We start from the raw sequence: 20,457 nt of genomic DNA, 5'->3' as shown, positions 1-20,457 counted from the left end.
GTGGAGGTGGAGTACTGGTTTGGGCTGGTATCATCAAAGATGAGCTTGTGGGGCCTTTTCGGGTTGAGGATGGAGTCAAGCTCAACTCCCAGTCCTACTGCCAGTTTCTGGAAGACACCTTCTTCAAGCAGTGGTACAGGAAGAAGTCTGCATCCTTCAAGAAAAACATGATTTTCATGCAGGACAATGCTCCATCACACGCGTCCAAGTACTCCACAGCGTGGCTGGCAAGAAAGGGTATAAAAGAAGAAAATCTAATGACATGGCCTCCTTGTTCACCTGATCTGAACCCCATTGAGAACCTGTGGTCCATCATCAAATGTGAGATTTACAAGGAGGGAAAACAGTACACCTCTCTGAACAGTGTCTGGGAGGCTGTGGTTGCTGCTGCACGCAATGTTGATGGTGAACAGATCAAAACACTGACAGAATCCATGGATGGCAGGCTTTTGAGTGTCCTTGCAAAGAAAGGTGGCTATATTGGTCACTGATTTGTTTTTGTTATGTTTTTGAATGTCAGAAATGTATATTTGTGAATGTTGAGATGTTATATTGGTTTCACTGGTAAAAATAAATAATTGAAATGGGTATATATTTGTTTTTTGTTAAGTTGCCTAATAATTATGCACAGTAATAGTCACCTGCACACACAGATATTCCCCTAAAATAGCTATAACTAAAAACAAACTAAAAACTACTTCCAAAAATATTCAGCTTTGATATTAATGAGTTTTTTGGGTTCATTGAGAACATGGTTGTTGTTCAATAATAAAATTAATCCTCAAAAATACAACTTGCCTAATAATTCTGCACTCCCTGTATAGTTATTTATCCTCTTGTTTTGGCATGTGTCTATACAAACGGCGGCCACCCAGGGAAGCACTCATTAATGACTTCCCTTGAGGTTTCACACCTATGTTGCGAGTGCAAACGTTCTGATTAATTGGTGTGAATGTTGTAATGGGGCACGAGGAGGTCCTCATTCAGGAAATGAACGAGGCGGGAAACAAACCACGAATGCTCCTACTGGTGGCATTCGCCTATACTAACGGAGGCCACCCAGGGAAGCACTCATTAATTGTTTCCCATGCGGTTTGCGGTTTTGACAGTTAGGTTGCGAGGTGGGAACATTCTAACCTAACATTCTAAATGAGGGATTGGGGTGTTCCCCGGTTCGGAGGTGAATTAATTTCCTTTGTTGAAACACTCCCGAATGGGGAGTGGGCACAATAAGCGAACATACAGGGGGAACACATGTAAAAGAGATTGAAAACCCATGAACAGGCAGCAGTTCTGTCACAGTACCGACCAAAACACTTACACCCAGATGTCCCCAGCGCCGAACCGGTCCCACCAATCTATGCCACCACCAATGATGGGACCATTTAGGAAGATGAGACCCCTCTGCCATGGGTACAACCAACTGGGTCACATTAAAATAAATTGTCCCTTTTGCAGCCGAGGAGGGTGGGATCGGCCATCTTCCCAGCCAGTGAAGATGTCACGTATTCATCCGCAAATGAAAATGTGGTTAATGGGATTTACTGTCCTGACAAGAAAAGTTGTGCCGAGCAGCATTACCATCCTGACAGGAAAAGTTCTGCCGAGCAGCAATCATGTACATGAAAACCTGGTAATTTTTTGGGGGGTCAAAGGCCGGTTATGGCCAATCAGATCCACAGGAGGGTTTGTGCTGAGAAGCAATCATGCACATGGAAACCTGGTAATTGCTTTTGGGGTCAAAGGCCAGTTACGGCCAATCAGATCCACAGGAGGGGTATTTAAACCCAATTCTCCTTTTGCTCATTGACCTGTTGTGGTTTCATCCTGATGGTAATCCGAGAGTGCGTTACTGATCTTGATTTTCTGGTATTTGATTTTGATTTGTTTTGACTTTCCTGAATTCTGGTATCCTTGACTTTTGGCTTTCCCTCATCGTTGTGTCTGATTCTGTGTTCCTGACCTCGGCAAGTATTTTGACTATTCTTGGATACGTTAAGTCCGGCCATTCTAAGGTCCGGTTACAAGTTATCCTTAGTCCTAGATGTTACACAATTCTGCTTGCTGGATCAACTTGTAATCCTGACAGAAGGCAGCTACCCATTGTTGACAAAGGCGCAACGCCAGCGCCGAAACGCGCGTTGAGTTTTTTACCGGGACCACTGGGTCTAAGATTAGTTTAGAAAACTGACCGGGACCACTGGGTCTAAGATTAGTTTAGAAAACTGTCTGCCGTACTCGTATTGAATTATTACCGGGACCACCTGGTCCAAGACTAGCTTAGGATACTGGCTGCTGTACTCTAACTAGGAGGGGGTTTTCTCTCCTCCACATACTCAGATTTTCAGCTCACTCTTACTGGCTAGCTTACCTAGCAATCAGACTCCTGATTAGAATAGTAATCACTGGGACCACTTGGTCTAAAGACTAGGTCAAGTAACTGTTTGCTGTACTCTAACCAGGAGAGGAGGGGGGTTTCTCCTCCACATAGTAAGATTTTCAGTCTTATTGTACTGGCCGTCTCGCTGACTTAGCAATCAGACTTCAGATTCAGCACTTAGGTTTAGATTTTCTACCGATTAGTTTGGGAATCTGTATCCTCACCAGGAGAAGATTTTCCTCTAGTGACTAGGACTCTCAGATTGCTCTACCAGGCTGTTTTCGCTGATGTATTATTTAGACTTCTGATTGATATTTAGGAGGATTGTGGTATTCAAGCAGCATTTTTTTATCTGCAATACCCTCTATTACGATATCTTAGGAGCTAGTCCAGCCTATCTGTACGTTTCTAACAGGGGTGGTTTTCATGCTGAGAGGTTCGCTTTTGCTACTTAAACACCACTCTACACTACACAGTCTTAGTGTGGTGTTTTTTCTAGCATCCATTCCATTGTTATCCCCTCCTGTACACCATTTTTATCCTCACGATACACACCAATAGCTACTTAGCTGCAGAAACATTGTTGCAACTATACTCATAACAAGGTGTGACTCGTAGCCAGTACATCCCAGACGATTTCTATCTTTTATATTCACCCACTGTATATACACTTGTATCACTTATAATGTTGTTTTTTCTCCCTGGAAGGGACCAATAAAAATTTATTATTTTACAAATATTTCATTTATGTTCTATACTGGCAATTTAGCCATGACTATGAACAATTTTTCCTTTGGGGTATAGAGACTGATGATGGGGAGGACCTCTCTGTAATCCCTTTTTCAGTCTTTTCTTTTTTCATAGCTACCCATTGTTACCAGGAAGAGCCCTATGTATCCGCTACTCGCAACTCACCCAGCTGCCCGGAGGAACACTGGTTGGTGCTCCATGAAGTGAATGTAGTACAAGCTGCTGGGGACCACAAAGCTCATCACTGACAAATTGTAAAACTAAATGGACAAGAGGCCAAGGGACTGAGAGACATGGGTGCTATGCTGACCCTGGTACAACCATACCGGTGAACCTATCCCTATATACCGGGTGCACCATAGCAGTTTGTCAGGGCTTCTTTGCTGTTTTAAACAGCAAACCTTTCTGTTCCAGTGATTGAGTTTGCAGCTGCAATTACTATGAGCTGCTTCTGCTTGTTGCCACGGTTACTCACCTGTGAGTAGTAATCAACCCTGCTGCTAATCAGTTCTGCCTATTTAAGCAGCTAAGCCCAGAACCTCCTTGCCCTTGCGTGGTTTCCTGTTTCCCAGAAGTCTCCTTGTTCCTGTGTTTCCTGTTTGATCCTGGTTCCTGACTCCGGCCTTGTTCCTGACTCCGCTGCTCTCCGTGCTCCTGATCCTGGCTTGTCTGACTACCCGCTCTGGTGACTGACCCCTGCTTGATTCCTGGACTTTGCTTTTGTTTATTATTTGTTATTTATTAATAAAGGTGTGTTTGCATCTACTTCTGTCTCTGTCTGGTTCCTGGTCCCTGACATTACGCAAGGGCCATGAATACAGATGGTACAGGCAAGACACCTATACCTAACCTGCTTACCCAGTGGGACCAGCAGAACCACCATTTGGACCAGTATGCCCATCTGGATCCAGTACCCGGCCAGCCTGCGATTGCGGCCGCCTCTGCCTCACTTCCTGTTCTAGCACCGGTTGTAGCCTCCAAACCTGTAGCGGCTAGAGAAATGACTGGGTCTGTCCCGCTCCCTCAGCATTTTGGGGGCAACCCAGCACAGTGCAGAGAATTTATAAATCAGGTTAAAGGATACCTTGAAACCCTGCCCCAGGCATTTCCTACAGACAGTGACAAAGTTCACTTCATGATTTCTTTGCTGTCTGAAAAGGCCCTAGCTTGGGCAAAACCTCTCTGGGAGGCGGAGAAGCCTATTATTTACAATTACCCTGAATTTGTTGCATCCTTCAATAGGGTTTTTGATATTCCAGCTCGCTCCACCCCTACTGCCGAACTACTCATGTCTAATTCTCAGGGCACAAAAACTATTGTCGAGTATGCCAGTGAATTCCGTACCATGGCAGCAGAGGGTGGCTGGAACAACGAGACTCTTGTGGCTGCCTTTGCACAGGGTCTCTCCGATGTGTTTAAAAATGAGATGGCAGCCAGAGAATTACCTAAAGATCTCGAGGAACTGATATCATTTGTCACCCTCATTGACATCAAACTCAGAGAGAGATCCTCATCCAAGGAGCGCCTGCGGAGGCCTCTTGTAAATTTGACACCGAGCTTTTCTTGCCCACCCGAACCTCCCTCACCTCCCTTGCCTCCTGGTCCTGAGTCCTCTGTCTGTGTGGAGCCAAGGCGGTTAGGCTTCTCACGCCTCTCGGCCGAGGAGAGAGCCTTTAGGAGGAGGGAGGGCCTGTGCCTATACTGCGGACACCACGGTCACATGTTAAAGTTTTGCCCGATCCGTCCGGCAAAGGGTCCGTACCCAAGATACTGTCAGGGGCAGATCTTGGGTGGTCTTTCTGCAGACCCAGAGATATGTGTGCACAAACCCTTGGTGCCTGTTATCCTCTCCTGGTCTGATTCATCCATTGAAACCCGGGCGTTACTTGATTCTGGGGCCGCAGGCTTGTTTATAGATTGTGCATTTGCATCAAAGCACTCTATACCCTTACAGTCTCGCAACTCCCCACTAGCCTTCGAAGCCATCGATGGCAGACCAATACAGCCAACCCACGTGACCCAAGAAACCGTGCCCATGTCTCTGGCTGTAGGGGCTCTACATCATGAGACGACCCAATTCCAGGTCATTTCCTCTCCATATTACCAGGTTGTTTTGGGATACCCTTGGTTACAGAAGCATAACCCCACAATTGATTGGCGCAAAGCTGAGATATTATCATGGTCCCAGCAATGCACATTGTCCTGTCTCCTGAAACCGGTCAAAGTTTTGGGCGCATGTTCTGCCTCTTCCTTACCCGCTGAGTACCAAGAATTCCAAGATGTGTTTGACAAGGGTCAAGCCAGCGTTCTGCCACCACACCGTTCGTATGACTGTGGTATCGAACTCCAACCGGGTACCAATCCTCCCCGGGGCCGGATTTACCCACTGTCTGTAGCAGAAAATCGAGCCATGGAGGAGTATGTTACCGATGCACTGTCTAAGGGTTTTATTCGGAAGTCATCTTCTCCTGCCGGGGCCGGCTTTTTCTTTGTAAAGAAAAAAGATGGCGAGTTGAGACCCTGTATCGACTATAGGGGTCTCAATCGCATTACTATTAAGAATGCCTACCCCATTCCATTAATCACTGAATTATTTGACCGCCTCAAGGGAGCAACGGTCTTCACCAAACTTGATCTGAGAGGGGCATATAATCTCGTCCGGATAAAAGAGGACCACGAATGGAAAACCGCATTTAACACCAGGAGCGGCCATTACGAATACCTAGTAATGCCCTTTGGTCTTTGCAATGCTCCGGCGGTTTTCCAAGAATTTATAAATGACGTCCTGCGAGATATGCTGCAGCAATGTGTGGTGGTTTATCTTGATGATATTCTGATCCATTCCACATCTCTCGAGAACCATCACGCAGACGTTTCTCGTGTTCTACAGAGACTTAGAGAAAATAGTCTGTTCTGCAAATTGGAGAAATGTGAGTTTCACTGCAAACAGGTTACATTCTTGGGATATGTTATCTCAGATACTGGATTCTCTATGGATCCGGAGAAACTTTCGGCTGTACTTAAATGGCCTCGACCTACGGGTCTTCGCTCTATACAACGGTTTCTGGGCTTCGCCAATTATTATCGGAAGTTCATACGCAACTTTTCTTCCTTGGTTAAACCTCTCACGGACATGACCAGGAGAGATGCTGATCCACAGCATTGGTCACAGGAAGCCATTACTGCCTTTGAGTCTCTCAAAGTCGCCTTTGCTGCTGCCCCTATACTGGCACACCCTAACCCTGCCTTACCATTCATTCTTGAGGTCGATGCGTCTGAGACAGGAGTGGGCGCCCTCCTGTCTCAACGTCCTAACCCAGAGAGCTCCAGGCATCCGTGCGGGTATTTCTCGAGGAAATTGAACCCGGCGGAATGCAACTACCAGATTGGTGATAGAGAACTTCTAGCCATAATCTTAGCTCTCAAAGAATGGAGGCACCTTCTTGAGGGTACTTCAGTGCCAATCCTCATACTCACAGACCACAAGAATCTAACATATCTTTCTGAAGCTAAGCGACTTTCCCCCCGGCAAGCTAGATGGGCTCTCTTCCTATCAAGATTCAATTATGTGGTTTCTTACTTGCCCGGTACAAAAAACGTGCAGGCTGATGCCTTGTCTCGACAGTTCTCCCCTCCATCTAGAGAGGAGATAACCCCTACTCCTGTGATTCCTCCGGACCATATACTGGCAACCATCCGTACTAACCTCACCTCACCCCTAGGCGAGGAGATTCTGGCTGCACAAAGTAATGCTCCTCCAGAGAAACCTAATAGCCGTTGTTTTGTACCTATTAACCTCCGTACGAAACTATTGAGTACATACCACGACCCCAAAGCAGCTGGACATCCAGGCAAAAACCAGTTAATCTGGTCCGTATCCCGGCAATTTTGGTGGCCTAGTCTCCGTTCAGATGTCACCGCTTTTGTAGCTGCCTGTCCTGTGTGCGCTCAAAACAAAACCCCACGACGCCCTCCAGTGGGTCTCCTGCAAACCATACCTAATGGTGAACGACCCTGGACCCACTTATCCATGGATTTTATCGTAGATCTTCCGGTCTCCCGTGGCAATACAGTCGTTCTCATGGTTGTTGACCGATTCTCGAAGATGTTGCATTGCATTCCCTTGAAAAAACTACCAACTTCCCAGGAACTTGCAACAATTTTTGGTCGGGAGATCTTTCGTTTGCATGGGTTACCCAAAGTGATAGTCTCAGATAGGGGTAGCCAGTTCGTGTCCAGATTTTGGAGAGCTTTTTGTACGCAAATGGGAATTCAGCTTTCCTTCTCCTCGGCCTACCACCCGCAATCCAATGGTGCAGCGGAACGAGCTAACCAAACACTGGAACAGTTTCTGCGTTGCTACATTTCTGACCACCAGAACAACTGGTCTGATCTGCTACCCTGGGCGGAGTTTGCCCACAATAGTGCGATTAATGCCTCCTCCCGGCTATCCCCGTTCCTGGCAAACTATGGGTTTCAACCGTCCATGTTGCCTGATACGTTCTTGCCACAGGAGATACCGGCATTGGAGGAACATCTCAGGGAACTCCGTTCCACTTGGGTGCAGGTTCAGAGTTCTTTGCAACGCGCAATGCAGAACTACAAACTCCAGGCCGACCGCAGACGCCTTCCTGCACCTACCTATCAGGTCGGAGAGAGGGTCTGGCTGTCTTCCCGCAACCTACGCCTCCGTGTTCCCGCACAAAAACTGGCACCCCGATACGTTGGGCCATTTCGTATACTTCGAAGGGTTAACCCTGTAGCTTACGCACTTCCTGCTAACATGCGCATCTCAAATGTTTTCCATGTTTCCCTCTTGAAACCGTTGGTTTGTAATCGCTACACCACCTCAGTGCCACGTCCACGTCCTGTCCTGATTGACAATCATGAGGAATATGAAATACGCAGCATCATTGACTCACGGGTCTTCAGAGGACAGATCCAATACTTGGTGCACTGGAAAGGATACGGTCCAGAGGAACGCTCCTGGGTTCCAGCCTCTGATGTCCATGCACCATCCCTCCTTCGTTCCTATCACGCCTGCTTCCCCATGAAGCCCGGACCCACCAACAGAGATGGGGGGAATCGTTGAGGGGGAGGTACTGTCAGGGCTTCTTTGCTGTTTTAAACAGCAAACCTTTCTGTTCCAGTGATTGAGTTTGCAGCTGCAATTACTATGAGCTGCTTCTGCTTGTTGCCACGGTTACTCACCTGTGAGTAGTAATCAACCCTGCTGCTAATCAGTTCTGCCTATTTAAGCAGCTAAGCCCAGAACCTCCTTGCCCTTGCGTGGTTTCCTGTTTCCCAGAAGTCTCCTTGTTCCTGTGTTTCCTGTTTGATCCTGGTTCCTGACTCCGGCCTTGTTCCTGACTCCGCTGCTCTCCGTGCTCCTGATCCTGGCTTGTCTGACTACCCGCTCTGGTGACTGACCCCTGCTTGATTCCTGGACTTTGCTTTTGTTTATTATTTGTTATTTATTAATAAAGGTGTGTTTGCATCTACTTCTGTCTCTGTCTGGTTCCTGGTCCCTGACACAGTTAGAGTGGCTGGGGGAGCCATCCACAAGTTATCAACCGCACAAGTCCATCTTGAATGGGGTTCCGGGTCCAAATCCTTGGAGGTCGGAATTATGAAGGGCTTATGTTCCTAGGAAATGATTTGGGGTGCTTGACTTCCCAATTTGTTCCACACCAAACACCAAAGGAGCACCACCCATAACCACCTGATTGCAAGCCCAAACGATAGAACCTCTCACTCTCAGGAATCTCAGGTAGGATCCGACCCTGACCATACAACCCGCCCTCTACTAAGGCACCCCGCAGAATTTTGGACAGGAACAGAGAAAGGATCCCACACTAGGTGGGTATAGAAGGGAGGCAGACACACCGCAGGGAGACCTAGAACATGAATGGTTTAAATGGGAAAAAGGTCTATTGTACCAGGTGACTAGAGGAACCGGGATAGGGACTGCCCAAATACCGAAAAGGCAGCTAATTGTACCATGAAAATATCGTGCTGAACAGTTAAAGATCAGACACGATATCCCCTTAGCAGGCCACTTAGCCATATGGAAGACTAAGTACCAGCTGAGTCAGGCATTCATTTGGCCAGGAGTCACTTGCGCTGTGTTTCAATGGGTAGGAAAATGAGGTGGCCAACCCGAAGCCAAGCTTAGACCGCTTCACATAGTGGAGGATCCCTTTTACTGAGTAGTGGGACCCTTGAGTAAGCCTACTCCCTCTGGGAAAAAATACATTCTAACCATTGGACTATGCTACTCGGTATTTTGAAGCAGCAGCACTCTCTAACATTCACAACAAGACCATAGCTGAAGCCAAGGTGAAGGTCTTCACTCGGGTAGGATTTCCTAGAGAAATCATATCTGACCAGGGGACACAATTTACGTCCACCATTACCCAACATCTCTATTCGTACCATCCCAAGATGAACGGAATCTGTGAATGGTTCAACGGCACCTTTAAACTGATGCTACGAACCTTCACAGCCTCCTGTCGAAACTAGGAAAAGTTTCTACCTCATATGTTGTTTGTGTATAGGGAAGTCCACTAGGAGTCCATCGGATTCTTCCCCTTTGGATTATTGTATGGGTGGCCCCTGGCCCTTGGGAGAGAGATACACCACCTTGCTATGGACATGAAATATGACCATTTTAACACAGTATATGACTATTTTAACACAGCTTTTATGCCCATAATTCTTAAAGTTATAAGTTCACCATTTAACAGATATTCCCTGCACAGGCCCATATTTTTTTTATCCTGGGACATGAAGTTTGATCTATCCAGAGCAGCAGAAACCTTAATCTCCATCTCATCTAAGATCCTGGGACGTTAAGTATAAAACTGTATAATTTTGTTATAGCTTTTTTTGCTGTACTCTGAATGATACCGTATGCAGCTAATAATCTAAAGTTATAGCTGTACAAAATTAAAGAGTTGGTTTTGAATGTACTGGATCACTTGGCACCCCGACTGGGTACCTCCGTTACTGGATGCTCTTAGCGCTTCCAGAGGGCTCCAAGCGCTCCACCAGACACCACAACCACCGCAGACCCCACAAACTGCCGTAGCTTGGTTGGGGTCTTGCCGTCTCCTACCCACCCTGGACCTACAACAAGGCTCCAGGCTCCAGTGGGTGAACCTCTCCTCCAAGAGAGGGAAACAGGAACAAGCTCTTAAAAGAGCTTAGTAGTGATTAGCTAAGGGAGTATGCAGAGCATAGCGATCCCTTGTAGTGATATAGCAATTCCTCCAATAAGAGACAGGACTCTAGATTGAGGGTGAAGAAGAACTGGCACTGGCACATACAGCCTCTTTTATTCACATTCTACAAACATAGTACTGCCCACAGGGTTTTGAAGAACAACCAATCAACACATAACAACACAGCTAACACTCCCATTAATTACATCAGAAATCCTCCCCTCTGCCTGTGATACAATTTCAACACAATAGACTAACTTAATTATCACAGGCAGGAAAATACAGTATTATAAAACATATCACAAGGACCCCAAAACATGCAATAACCCCATAAAAATATATCCTCGCAACCGGAGGATCTGGGTGAACCACATATCCAAAATTCACCCAGATCTGTTTAGTAGTTTGGAAGATACTGTTTAATGCAGATTCCGCAGAACATATACGGGCTAGATGAAAAATAATTACTGTTAAAGGTGTCCCCTGTTCTGTAGTTTAAAACTACTGAACGATGTCTTTGTGCACCAAATACCGGCGAGATGGCACCGTGTAGAAAAGTCAAAACAGTGTCTGTGAGTAAAAATGTTCGCCATCCATTGATCTCTCCATGTGCCTCTGATACATTAAATGGTGGCCACCCAGTAACTCCACAGTTTGTCTGGTAGTCTATCCAGCCGAACCAACAGATGAAACACATGGGGAACAGTGCAACAAACGAAGGGAATCATAAAAAATATGGACAATAGTCATATTTCTGCACAATCTCCAGTTTTGTCACAGGGCACAAATAGTGTTTTTAAATGCCATATATCCCAAGGCCATAGTCAGAAGGTAGGAGGCGGGCAAGCAGCCCCCTCCAAGAACACATGGCGAGTAGAGATGTACCGAATAGTTCGCCAGCGAATAGTTCCCGGCGAACATAGTTTGTTCGCATTCGCCACGGCGGGCGAACATATGCAATGTTCGGTTCGCCCCCTATTCGTCATCTTGAGTAAACTTTGACCCTGTACCTCACAGTCAGCAGACACATTCCAGCCAATCAGCAGCAGACCCTCCCTCCCAGACCCTCCCACCTCCTAGACAGCATCCATTTTAGATTCATTCGCAAGCTGCATTCTTTTTTTTTTTTTTTTTTTTTTTTAGACAGAAGTGTGTTATATTTGAGCATGCTAGGCTAGACGTGCGTATATCATGGCTAGTTGCATTGACGGCATGAGTATATAGCAGTATATTGTTGTGAAAGATGGCTGTCATGTTTAGGGTGTAGCTTGCACGTTATCAACTGTGTATTTATATCAGCAGCTCCACCACTTGTTATAAATCAAGTGTGAGTCGCCCCATAAGATGAGACTAGTGAATAACATAATACATGAACGGTTAAGGTAAAGGCATGTAAGGAACTACGACAATAAACTCTTTAGGAGGTGAAATAATGACATGTTTAAACGCTTGCTACTTTACGATTAGTTAATGTGCAGAGAGCAGTTCATGTGATCAAAGGCATGGTGTGGAGGATCGGCTATAGTGGGACATGCTTGGCAGGCTGCTGTTTACTGCTTGTGCTCATCCGATCCCTTCTGTGCGCCAGGTGCAGACCCTGGGAGTCCCTGATACCTGGAACAACAAAGGCAAGTCTCTGGCTGAGTGCCGGGTTCGCGGCTTGAGGTGGTGGAAGCTTGTTTTGTCGGGTGGTCGGATCTGTCCCGGTGGTGCTTCACGTCCGGTGCGGGATTGTGGTGGCTTAAGGTGGAGGATCAGGCTGTAGATGAGTGTGAAGAGGAAGAGTTGTGGTCACCATCACCACCAGAAACAGCCTTATCAGCATCGCTTGCTGGACCTGCGGCAATGCTGGAAGAGGATTGTGAGGAAGAGGAGTCAGAGGAGGAATGTGGCTTTGAGGAGGAGGAGGAAGACCAACCACAACAGGCATCCCAAGGTGCTCGTTGTCACCTATCTGGTACCCGTGGTGTTGTACGTGGCTGGGGGGAAAAACATACCTTCAGTGAGATCACTGAGGATGAGGAACGGGACATGAGTAGCTCAGTATCCAACCTTGTGCAAATAGGGTCTTTCATGCTGTCGTGCCTGTTGAGGGACCCTCGTATAAAAAGGCTGAAGGAGAACGACCTGTACTGGGTGTCCACGCTACTAGACCCCCGGTATAAGCAGAAAGTGCCTGAAATGTTACTGTCAGGGTACCTGCGGTCTCTACCTCCGAAAGAGGTAGAGACTTAGCTGTTCCTCCATCCAGACGGCCTGATGGCTCCCTTCCCCACGGTCTATCCGGTCATGCAAGGCCGGCCGCGAGGGAGTGACTGCCTTTTACAGCATCTAGGCAGGAAGTTGTCATCAGGACACTCCTCCGGAACGACCTGTCACTCAATTGCTGCAGGACCAATCAGGACACCTTGGAGGCGCGGTTACTGCTCTGAACAGGGTATTTAACAGAGCTTCGTTCATTAGCTCATTGCCCTGTCGTGGTTCTAGTTTGTTCTAGTCACTCAGTGCTTGTGTATTCTATTATCCCTTTTGGTTTTGACCCGGCTTGTTTACCTTACTCTGCTTATCTCTGTTACCCTTGTTTCGGCTTGTCTCTCGCTTACCTGTCTTCTGTTACCCTCGACCTCGGCTTGTCTTTGACCATTCTATTCTGTACTACTTACGTTAGTCCAGCCATTCTAAGGTCCGGTATACGTATCTGGCTACTGTTTGTACTCTGCGTGTTGGATCCCTGTCCCAATCCTGACATTACGACAGGGCCAATGGATCCTGCAAGTACAAACAGTCAGCTTGCTTCTCCTGATCCTAGGTTTGAAGCCATGGATCACAGAATGGATCAGATGGCGCTTGCGCTACAGGCTCTATTATCTCGTGCCAATAACCCACCAGAGGAGATACGTAATACCCCTGTTTCTCCTGTCGGTTCAGGTCTAGAGGTAGCCACAGTGGGTGCTTCTTCTCGCATTACCCCCCCAGTACGCTATGGTGGGGCTCCTGAGAAGTGTCGTGGTTTCTTAAACCAAATTAGTATCCATTTTGAATTGCAACCTCGCTCTTATCCTACAGATAGGGCAAAGGTAGGATTTATTATCACCCTACTTATTGAGAAAGCTCTGAGATGGGCCAACCCATTATGGGAGAACGATAACCCATTAGTTTATAACTATAATGCCTTTGTAGCTGCTTTTAGAAGAACATTTGACCCTCCAGGTAGAAAGGTTAATGCAGCCAGATTACTGTTGCATCTGAAACAGGAGAACCGAACACTGGTGGATTATGCACTAGAGTTCAGGTCTCTGGCGTCAGAGGTCAAGTGGAATGAGCAGGCGTATATGGATGTATTTTTGAATGGCTTATCTGAAGTAATCCTTGATGAGGTTGCTACCAGAGAACTCCCTGAGAATTTAGAGGATTTAATTTCGTTCATCTCTCGTATAGATGAACGTTTAAGAGAGAGACAGAACACTCGAGAGAGGAACCGGAGACCTTCTTTTAGGTTAGCCCCCGCTTTTCCAAGTCCTGACTCCACGGTATCTTTGCTTCCTGAACCTATGCAGATAGGGTATACCCGCCTCTCTGAGGAGGAAAGACAGTACAGGAGAAGAGAGGGTTTGTGTATGTATTGTGGAGCTAAGGGTCATTTACTCTCAAACTGTTCTAAGCGCCCGGGAAACGCTCGCACCTAAGTCTCTCTAGAGGACAGGCCTTGGGTGTTTCTATTTTGTCCTCTACTCCTAATTATAAAGATCACAGGCTTCTGCTACCAGTTTCCTTAACTTGCGGGAGGGAAGTAGTAAGGGCTATGGCTTTGATAGATTCCGGTGCTGCTGAGAATTTTATCGACCAAGCCTTTGCTAGTAAAAACTATTTCCCATCCCAGCTAAGGGAGACACCCTTGGCCGTTGAGGCCATAGATGGTAGACCACTACTAGACCCTGTTATCTTTCGTGAGACCATACCCATTGAGTTAAATGTTGGTATCCTACACGTGGAGAATTTATCTCTTCTGCTCATTTCGTCTCCTTCCGTTCCCATAGTTCTGGGGTACCCATGGTTGAAAGAACATAACCCTATTATTGATTGGGAGTTAGGGGAGATACTCTCGTGGGGCCAGGGCTGCCAGGATCGGTGTTTGTGCATTAGCTAATATTAACATACAGGAGAATCCTACTCAGTCCACAGAAAGACAAATACCAGACCTTTACCGAGACTTAAGGGCAGTGTTTGACAAGAAGAATGCCGATTCTTTGCCGCCAAACAGGTCATTTGACTGTAAAATTAAGCTTCTACCCGGGACTATGCCTCCGAGGGGCCATGTATATCCTTTGTCTGTTCAGGAAAACTCGGTTCTAGAGGAATATATTCAGGAGAATTTAGAAAAGGGATTCATCAGGAGGTCTTCTTCTCCGGCCGGGGCGGGGTTCTTTTTCATTAAGAAGAAGGATGGCACGCTGAGACCTTGTATCGATTACCGAGGCTTGAATAAAATAACTGTCAGAAATGCCTATCCCATCCCACTGATTACCGAGTTATTTGATCGTCTTAAGGGCTCCAAAATCTTCACCAAGTTAGATCTCAGAGGGGCTTACAATTTGGTGAGAATCCAGCAAGGTCACGAGTGGATGACGGCATTCAATACCCGGTATGGCCATTACGAATACACTGTTATGCCATTTGGACTATGCAATGCTCCTGCAGTATTTCAAGAGTTGATTAATGAGGTACTTAGGGAGTTTCAGCATGATTGTGTTATTGTTTACCTGGACGACATACTAATACACTCTAAGGAGATTGAGACTCACCATAGACAGGTCAGAAAGGTGTTACACAAACTTCTGCAACATGGTCTATACTGCAAATTGGAGAAGTGCAGTTTTGATCAGTCTCAGGTAGACTTTCTTGGGTACGTGATTTCTGGGGAAGGTTTTAAAATGGATCCTGGTAAACTCCAATCTATTTTAGACTGGCCTTTGCCCAAAGGACTCAAGGCTATCCAAAGGTTTATTGGTTTTTCCAACTACTATAGGCGCTTCATTAAGGGTTACTCCTCTATCATTGCGCCTATTACCAATATGACCAAACAAGGGGCTGATACTAAGGTCTGGTCTGAGGAAGCTCTTGGTGCTTTTAAGACTCTCAAGGAACTTTTTGCCTCAGCTCCCATTCTAGTTCATCCTGATACGACTCTGCCTTTCTTGCTCGAGGTCGATGCTTCTGAGACAGGAGTTGGGGCTGTTCTGTCTCAAAGGTTAGGGGTGGATAAACCGTTACACCCTTGTGGTTTCTTCTCTAAAAAAATTTCTGGGCCTGAGAGCAGATATGACATCGGGGAGAGGGAACTGTTAGCGGTCATTAAGGCTTTAAAGGAGTGGAGACATTTACTGGAAGGGACACTTCACTTTAATTATGTACTTACGTATAGACCTGGTTCTAAGAACTCTAAAGCCGATGCTTTGTCTCGTCAATATGAACCATCCACTATAACTGAACCACTTCTGTCCTCCATAGTTCCTAAGGGGAATATCATCGCGAACACGAATCTCAGGATTCACTCTCCATTGCTTTCTGAGATCATGAAGTTTCAGCATTTGGCACCCAAACAGACTCCTGGGGATCGACACTTCGTTCCTGCCGCTCTCCAACTGGAGGTGCTACGCTGTCTCCATAACAGCAAGGTGGCTGGGCATCCTGGCATCCGCAAGACTTATGTGCTGGTCTCTAAAGATTTCTGGTGGCCTGACTTACGCAAGGATATTAAAGAATTCATCGGGGCATGTGAAGTTTGTACCAAGACCAAGCTACCCCATTCGCTTCCCTGCGGATTTCTGCACCCTTTAGAGGTTCCTGAAAAGCCTTGGTCCTGTCTGGCAATGGACTTCATTGTTGATTTGCCTATCTCTAAAAAGCAGACTGTCATCCTCACTGTGGTAGACAGATTTACTAAAATGGCTCACTTCATTCCCTTACCTAAACTCCCATCTTCGCCTGAATTAGCGGAGATATTCGCCAGGGAGATTTTCCGTTTGCAGGGGATACCTTCCCAAATTGTCTCTGACAGAGGCTCCCAATTTGTTTCCCGTTTTTGGAGATCATTCTGCTCCCAACTAGGCATCAAATTGAATTTCTCCTCTGCCTATCATCCTCAGTCCAATGGAGCTGCTGAACGCACTAACCAAAAAGTTGAACAATATTTACGTTGTTTCGTTTCAGAACACCAGGACGATTGGGTCGGTTTGATTCCTTGGGCGGAGTTTGCACATAACAATCTCATTTGTGATTCTACGCATTCTAGCCCTTTTTTCTTGAATTATGGCTTTCATCCTTCCATCCTTCCTTCGGAGTCTTCTTCTCAAGGGATACTGTCGGTGGATGTTCATGTTGCCAATTTAAGAGAGTTGTGGGATCAAACTCGACAAATCCTTCTGCACAATTCTACGCTGGTTAAAAAACACGCTGACAAACGTAAAAAAACAGGTGTGAGGAAGGCTGAACTTGATGGACGCAAGTCTCTTTTCAGCTATCTAACTATGTAGAAGGGCAGCACCGGTGTTTGTTCCAGGCGATAGAGTATGGTTAAGTACTAGAAACATTCGGTTAAAAGTGCCGTCCATGAAGTTTGCTCCTCGATATATTGGACCTTACAGGGTACTGTCTCAAATTAACCCAGTTGCGTACCGTTTAGCGTTGCCTAATGCCTTACGCATTCCTAATTCATTTCATGTTTCCTTGCTAAAACCATTAATATGTAACAGGTTCTCCTCCACGATCGCCCCTCCCCGCTCAGTTCAGGTGGAGGGTCAGGAGGAGTATGAGGTCAATTCCATCGTTGATTCTCGAATCTCCCGGGGGAAACTGCAATATCTGGTCGATTGGAAGGGTTATGGTCCTGAGGAGAGAAGTTGGGTACCTCAGGAGGAGGTGCATGCTCCCCGTCTCCGCAGGGCGTTTCACTCTCGATTCCCTTCTCGCCCTGGTGTATTCCGCCCGGTGGGCGTATCTGAGAGGTGGGGTACTGTCAGGGTACCTGCGGTCTCTACCTCCGAAAGAGGTAGAGACTTAGCTGTTCCTCCATCCAGACAGCCTGATGGCTCCCTTCCCCACGGTCTATCCGGTCATGCAAGGCCGGCCGCGAGGGAGTGACTGCCTTTTACAGCATCTAGGCAGGAAGTTGTCATCAGGACACTCCTCCGGAACGACCTGTCACTCAATTGCTGCAGGACCAATCAGGACGCCTTGGAGGCGCGGTTACTGCTCTGAACAGGGTATTTAACAGAGCTTCGTTCATTAGCTCATTGCCCTGTCGTGGTTCTAGTTTGTTCTAGTCACTCAGTGCTTGTGTATTCTATTATCCCTTTTGGTTTTGACCCGGCTTGTTTACCTTACTCTGCTTATCTCTGTTACCCTTGTTTCGGCTTGTCTCTCGCTTACCTGTCTTCTGTTACCCTCGACCTCGGCTTGTCTTTGACCATTCTATTCTGTACTACTTACGTTAGTCCGGCCATTCTAAGGTCCAGTATACGTATCTGGCTACTGTTTGTACTCTGCGTGTTGGATCCCTGTCCCGATTCTGACAGTTACCGAATTACCGCAAGTCAGAAAGGATGCAGCAGTTCCAAAATAAATTAAAAAGTATGCTTTACACAGCGTATAAGGGTGATGTCACAGCACAACGGGAATCTAACAGGGGAAGAGGTGAAAGTAATCCTCCTCCTCCCACGACCACGCCGGCAAGGACAGGACGCTTTACAGACGTGTTGTTGATGGAGGATATGCGGAGCTTTTTAAGTCCTACGCATCGCCACAGCCCTTCGGGATCCACCCTCAGAGAACGACTCGACCGACAGGTGTCAGGGACTACCTCGCCTTAACTGCAGATATCGACACTCTGAGGAGCGATGAACCCCTTGACTACTGGGTGTGCAGGCTTGACCTGTGGCCTGATCTATCCCAATTTTGATCGAACTTCTGGCCTGCCCTGCTTCAAGTGTCCTGTCAGAAAGGACCTTCAGTGCAGCAGGAGGTTTTGTCACTGAGAAGAGAAGTTGCCTAGGTCAAAAAAGTCTAGATTACCTCACCTTTATTAAGATAAATGAGGGATGGATCCCGTAGGGACTGACAGTGGGCGATACATTCGACTAAAAAAGGCCTAATGAGGGGGACATAACAGGGATTAAACTGATAAGAATAGTACTACTTAACACACCACTCCTATCTGGTGGCACATTAGATTGCACGCGCAGTTCCCCAAATTTGAAGTAGGAGGACCGACCAAGCATCTTTTTCCATCTCCCGGTTCCTAAATTCGATGCCATATACACGTCCCCTGATAGGGGATGTAACAGGGATTAAACTGAAATGAATAGTACTACTTACATAGTTACATAGCTGAAAAGAGACTTGCGTCAGTCAAGTTCAGCCTTCCTCACATATGTTTTTTGCTGTTGATCCAAAAGAAGGCAAAAAAAACCCAGTTTGAAGCCCTTCCAATTTTGCAACAAGCTAGGAAAAAAATTCCTTCTTGACCCCAGAATGGCAGTCAGATTTATCCTTGGATCAAGCAGTTATTACCCTACATTGAAAGATTATATCCTTGAATATTCTGTTTTTGCAAGTATGCATCTAGTAGCTGTTTGAACATCTGTATGGACTCTGATAAAACCACTTCTTCAGGCAGAGAATTCCACATCCTGATTGTTCTTACAGTAATAAAACCTTTCCTTTGCCTTAGACGAAATCTTCTTTCTTCTAGTCTAAAGTATGTAAAGTCCGGTTTGTGAATAGATTTCCACACAATGGTTTGTATTGGCCTTGAATATATTTGTATAATGTTATCATATCCCCTCTCAGGCGACGTTTTTCTAAACTAAATAGGTTTAAATTTGTTAACCTTTCTTCATAGCTGATATGTTCCATTCCTTTTATTAATTTTGTAGCCCGCCTCTGCACTTTTTCTAGTGCCATAATATCCTTCTTTAGAACAGGTGCCCAAAATTGCACAGCATATTCAATGTGTGGTCTTACCAGTGATTTATAAAGAGGCAAAATGATATTCTCGTCCCGAGAATGAATGCCCTTTTTCATGCATGACAATACCCTACTGGCCTTGGCCACTGCTGATTGACATTGCACATTGTTGCATAGTTTGTTGTCTATAACAATTCCCAAGTCTTTTTGTGTGTTGTTATCCCTAATTCGCTTCCATTAAGGGTATACTTTGCTTGTGTATTCTTTACGCCGAAGTGCATAACTTTGCATTTTTCAAGATTATATTTCATCTGCCATTTGAGTGTCCTTAACACACCTTATAATAACGCAGAGAGAGGCAACGCAGATAGAGGAGTCTGAAGAAGAGGAGTCAGAGGAGGAAGGTGGCTTTGAGGAGGTGGAAGACCAAACACACAGTGAAAAGAAGTGATAAGTGCTCTCTATCCAATAAAGCAGCTATTCACCAACAAGGAGTTCCTTTTACCTTATGAACAATAGAACAAAACAAGCAAGTAAATTAGGTGGACAGCGCTAAGAATTATTATAATAAAATCATACATACACAGGTAGCAGCAGATTTCACAATTATGTGTCTTACTCTTAAAACAAGGGAAATAAAAGTACAAGGATAGTGCAGTATGTTATGAATAATATGGTTATAAAGATATATTCCAAAGGGGCACTCACATTTTCCAGAGCTTAAAAAGCTCTATTTTAGGAGCCTGGACAGAACAATCCCCGTCTAAGGATTTCTTTTTCTGGTATTAGATTCCCAAGGTAGTGCGATTCATCATATGAAAAAAATAAGGATGTATACCAATGGTACAGTACGTATGTAAAAGTAGGCTAAGTAAATAATATTTGTCCTACTTACATTTGCTAGAGCAATGACCTGCTCTAGTGTATGGAGCTTTAGGTGGAACAATCCCCACCTAGGGATATATGTAGATCAGGAACAGCAGAGTGATGGTGAGAGTATAAGGAGCTCAAGAGTGACTGGGTATTAAAACAGAATCTTTATTAATAAACAGAATAAATAAAACTATTTAAAAGTGAACTATATAGTAAAAATAACTATAAATAAAACCAGTCCTTGTAGGCAATCCTTAATCTCCACTT

Source organism: Pelobates fuscus, chromosome 12 (genome assembly GCF_036172605.1).
Source record: "Pelobates fuscus isolate aPelFus1 chromosome 12, aPelFus1.pri, whole genome shotgun sequence".
Taxonomy (NCBI): domain Eukaryota; kingdom Metazoa; phylum Chordata; class Amphibia; order Anura; family Pelobatidae; genus Pelobates; species Pelobates fuscus.
This window is presented reverse-complemented; position numbering follows the sequence as displayed.